The sequence below is a fragment of the Pipra filicauda genome, unplaced genomic scaffold, assembly GCF_003945595.2.
Source record: "Pipra filicauda isolate LSUMZ 115617 unplaced genomic scaffold, ASM394559v2 scaffold150_size2825430_pilon, whole genome shotgun sequence".
NCBI classification, from domain to species: Eukaryota; Metazoa; Chordata; class Aves; order Passeriformes; family Pipridae; genus Pipra; species Pipra filicauda.
In genome coordinates, this window is record NW_024103996.1 from 1999996 (window position 1) to 2005061 (window position 5066).

At 39.6% G+C, this 5066-nt stretch overlaps 1 long non-coding RNA gene across 2 annotated transcripts; it reads right to left on the minus strand.

Moving 5' to 3' along the window:
- Positions 1 to 2786: 2786 nt before the first annotated feature.
- LOC113996246 lies at positions 2787 to 4613 on the minus strand. 2 transcript variants are annotated; one of them, XR_005562657.1, is made up of 2 exons: positions 4517 to 4613; positions 2787 to 3526 (listed from the first exon to the last, which is right to left on the minus strand). It is a non-coding gene; the product is annotated as an uncharacterized LOC113996246 (long non-coding RNA). The 2 variants fall into 2 exon arrangements; XR_005562658.1 differs by lacking the exon at positions 4517 to 4613 and adding an exon at positions 3634 to 3737.
- Positions 4614 to 5066: the final 453 nt, after the last annotated feature.

Genomic DNA, 5066 nt, shown 5'->3' on the forward strand with positions numbered 1-5066 from the left:
GTTGCTTGGGGCAGAACCTCTAGACCTAGAGGTTACTGCTGTCAAAGTAGGACCTTTTTCTTCCTGTCACTTCTTTCAGAGATGAAGGGAAAGATTTCCCTTAGCCTACAGCATTTAGCGTGCAAACGTTCCACCACAACATTTTGAAACTATAGAAATCATGAAACCAGCCTGTGACCTTCCATTTCAGTGACAGTACAGGAATCCCTTGAGCAGCGGAGGCATCCTCTGATATTTGGAAAAGTGTCATGTTTTCTTTACAGAGAAAACTGTCATATTGTTGTTGGCATAAAATACAACACTTCCTGGAGTTGTGATTTCCTTGTTTGCTACAAAATGTCACCTGGGCAACTGACATGTTTTTGTTTTGCTTAGAGCAACTTCCCACTTATGATATTCAAATCGAGTTGATATTGATACCTTAAGCTGTGCTGAAAGGAGCAGCAATTACAGACATCTGAAATTCCTCCAGAAAAAGGCAGTTTAGCTAAAAGACGGGGACCCTCCCGACAGTGGCAATCGGGCTGCAAGTTAAACACAGCCCTTATATAATTTGCAGCCTATTGATGTGCCAAGCAGTAATTCTCCAGCAGGAAAAAGTCTGTGGAAGAAGCAGGCACAGATAAATGAGATGCTTCCCCAAAATAAGCAAGTGTTCACTTGAAAAAAAAAAGAAAAAAATAATAAAAGAAAGGATTAAAAAAAAAAGGGAAAACAAAATGCTCAGCCTGAAGCAATAAGTAGAGCTGACTAGAAAAGTATGGGGTTTTTAAATCATCCCTGTGCTCACATTTTACAGCACAAAAGGATTTTAATCTCAGCTAGCATAGCCTTATTCCAGCATTGCTTTTTTGGGGAAAACTTTAACCTTTGGGTCAGTAGGACTGCTTGGCTCTAAATACCAGAGTTCTTTTTTGACAGGAAAGAAATTGAGAACAGTTATATTTTTATTTCTGAATATATAAATTTTTAATTTATAATCCTGAATAGTGCAAGAAGCAACTTTCCCTGAAATTTAGGGTGCTGAGAGGTGTCACTTATTTTGCAGAGAAGAAAATCATATTTATATTTAAAAGAACTCCAAACAGTTTCAAACCAAGAAAAAATTAACTTTTCAATTACACAACACTGCCATAGTTAGGAAAGTTAAATTAGCAGCTGAGATCATGCAATCTGAAGCAGCAAATGATCTTCAAAGTGTATTTCACAAAAGGAGCATAATGGGTGCTGGAATATTTGAAAATATTTAAAATTTTCTCTGAGGTTTCTGTGCTAAAGATGGAAAATCAAGAAAAAAGTGTTCATCTTTGATGTGGGCAGAGGAAAGAGAGCTGAGTTTATTGCTTTACAGTAAGTAGCTAATGATACCAGTTTTGATGTGTGGGTGTAAAATAAAAACAAACTTAAGTACACACATGAATATCTGCGTGTCTAGATATGTTTATCTCCAAGTATTACAGAGATTTTCTCTGTATGAGCTCTGAGTGAAGCTACACAGATGCAACAACAGAATAATTACTTCTCAACAGAAACAAAAAAAAATCCTTTTTGAGGCAAAAAGAGCCTATTGTGTTTGAAGTTGTAAGAGGGAAAAAAAAAAGCCTCCTAAAATGATATCTATTTAGCTTCATTTAGGAACTCTGCCTTTTAAATGAACAAGCAAATTTTTCACAGATTCGCACGTTTTGTAAAATATGTCAAACAAACTAAAGAGAAGGTCTCCTAATTACTCATCAAACAGCCTGCAGTCAGCAGGGAATGCAGCCCGAGTGATATGTTGCACTAATGTTAGGGCAGCCCCGAAATATTTCCTCTTGGAAAACAACAACAGCGGCAGCGGCGGCGGCAGCACCCGCGGGCCCGATCCTGCCTGGACCATGCCTGTGCCAGGCTCTGAGCACATGGAGCAGCCCAGGAGCTCCCACACATCACCCACCTCACACAGCTTTGTGCATGTTAAACCCATGGTGTTTAATAGCCAAGTGATGAGCAAAGTTTTGTGTCGGCACTGTCTTTTTTTTTTTTTTTTTCCATTTCTTTCTTTCATTTATTAAATATCTACCATGGAAAGCTAATTATAAAATATGCAGAACTGCTTCCTGTTAAAACATGGAATTATATTAGAGACCGTTTGGTAGGAACAGGAGAAAAGTCCCCATTAGGCATATTAATGACTGGCCCTTTTAACAAAGCTGCTCCCTGCTCTCGTCGTTGGAATTCATTTGAAAATAAGAATTCTGTAGAATTAGTGGCCTTCCTTTCACAGGCAGGACCATGTTATCTGATATTATATATATACAGATTTTGCTGGCACGGTAATCAGAGTGAAATTCCTTATTCCTGCGTAATTGCTATAACGCAGGGCCCTCTTATCCTGCTCTCCCTCTTCAGCCAAAACTCTGAGTCACTTGAAACAGGGATTTTTTTTCTAGGCATCAGCTCTGGCACAGGGCTCATGGTTTATAACCCTTCATGTCTCCCCTAAAGGGAGCAAGAGCTGTTTGGCATCTCCCCAACACAAGACATTTTTAAAGGTATATTTAAGATGTGTGTGTATGTCCCAGCGTTAAGGGTGAGGGTTTGTGAAAATCCACAGCCTAAACTGGTCTGACCCTCATCGACTCCCAGCCTCGTTCCTCGGGCTGTGAGTAAATTTAGAGAGCTCCGATTGCCAATCTGGAGTAATTTACACTGAATAATTAATCTGATGTGCACCCCAGTAGCAGCAAACAGAATTAGGTTGATATTTTCACTGAATCCAAGAGCAGGATCACATCCACAACAGCTACTTTCTTCTGATTTATTCTGTAATTCATATTTTCAACAATATGCAATCCATTAGCAGGACAGAAAAACATGCACTAACTACTTGAGTGGACTCAGGATTCTTGGGTTGCTCACTGACAGATGGCTTGTTTTGTGATTTTTCTTTCTTATTTTCCCCCCACATTTTGCTTTCAGTTGTGTTGGAAATGGTTTACTACTTCCACAGGATTTTTAAGATAAGTAGAAGGATTATTGGTCACGCTCCTTGAAATTCATCATGAAGCTGGGCTGGCTTTGGTTGTAGCTTGTTATTTGTTGCATCTCTCTAAAGTGGAATATGTTCAGGACACGCTTCCTTCAAAGGTTTGCAGAGAGGAAAACAGTCTCAGCAGAATCTGCCTTTGCATCAGCTCCTGGAGGGTCCTTAAATAACTTCTCTCCAACGTGGCAATATTTCAATATCTGCTAAGAGATCCTTGTTAACAGGAGGGACCCCGGATCTCATAACTGGGTTTTTATTACAAATCCCAGGGATGTTTGCTCTACAGATACAAAAGAAAACTTCTGCTCTCTTGACTTTTTTTAAGGTAAATGTTTCAGAGGTTGTGTTTTTTAAACTATGTATATTTGGTAAACGCAATTCCCTGCCTTCTCCTAGTGGAACTTTATTTTCTTCCTTTATAGTAATATATAGATCTGAAATTCCAAGGGTTTCTGGTGCTTTTCAGCTGTCACCTCGAGTCAAAATCACAGAGTTCAGCTATAAAAAAAATTGTATATAATAAATTTAACTTGACCTAACTGAAGGTTTTTAAAGTGAACAGGTATTTTTGACATTAAAAAAAAATATTAATATGACTGTATTACCTATATATCTCCTCACTTCTTTTTATGCCACAAAAACCCCACACTCTTGTCCAAAATGTGGACTGAAGTTCAGTCAGTGACATACGGTGCTTTGGAGAACACACTTTGCTAAAATGCAAAAGACACTTTGCAACATTTCAAGTCATAAACTGAAACCACATAATGTGATATCCAATCCCAACTATCCATAGGTATTGTTGGAGTGTGGAGGGACCCCCTGTTTTACCAGCATCCCACACAGTCCTGCCTGAGCCCAGCACAACCCTTCAGCCCATGGTGCTGATCGGCCCCTATTTAGCGCTTACGGGGCAATTTTACCCACCCAACTAAACTTTCATACTCTAGTTCAAATTTAATCAATTTTTTGTTTTGCAGCCTTTTGTAGATTGAGTCTTTTGTTAAGAAAGGACGTCTTGTTTCCCAAACACGCCAGAAGGAATCGCTGGCATCAGAGTGCCACCAAAAGGCAGGAGAAGAAATCGGCAGCCAGGCACTGACCTTTGCAGAGACAGCTAAGGTTATGCACATAACATTTGCTTGTTTACTTTGCAAAATAAGCAATGAGTTGGAAATTCCGAGCTTAGCAAACGTCTCGCTACACCTGGAAAGCAACACTGACAACAACAGCAAAACCCCACGGTTGTTCTTGGGTTTGCTGTTGTTGTGGGTGGAAGCCGTTGCGGGCTCTGCTCTGTATCTATCATGATGCAACTTTAATAACGTTAGCCAAGACCGCTCAGAAAATCACAGTTGTAGCTGGAGGCAAAAGGGAAAAAAAAAAAAAAAAAGAAAGAAAAAAAAGAGGGAAAAAAAAGAAGAAAAGAAAGAAAGAGGGGGAGAAAAAAAAAAAAAGCTAAAATGAGGTGCTTCTCCCAAGCCTCACCTAGTGAGCTGAGTATTGGCTTATGCGTGAGAATAAGCAAACGAATCGATCGCTGCAGTAGGTTGATGGCTACTGGTCGTTTTGATGGATATGACGGTAAAAAAAAAGTCCAGATTGGTTCACAGTGGACCTCAAACCATGTCAGCTAAAACCAAAGAGACAAAAAAGTGACAGCTGCGGAGAGTACACTGCAGGCAGTCAATGGTTCCTGTGATTTATTGTTCCATCTGCCTTGCCGCTGTGAGGACAAGTTCCCCCTGATTTGGTTAAAATGAAAAGGACCTCAGAGAGCACAACGTGTTTTTTGAAAATGTGCAGAAACTATTTTTTTATTTCGTGATTTATGTGCCTTTCCCCCTCCATAATGTTTGCACCAATTGTTACCCAATAATGCTTACTGAAAAATGTGAAGCTTCCCAACCACTAAGAAATCCTCCAGACTGCCCCCACCCCTCCACCCCAGCACAAAAAGAGAGGGGAAAAAATGAAACAAGGAAAGAAAAAACCTGGGGAAAAAAAAAAAAAAAAGGCAACAAAAAACCTGCATAAA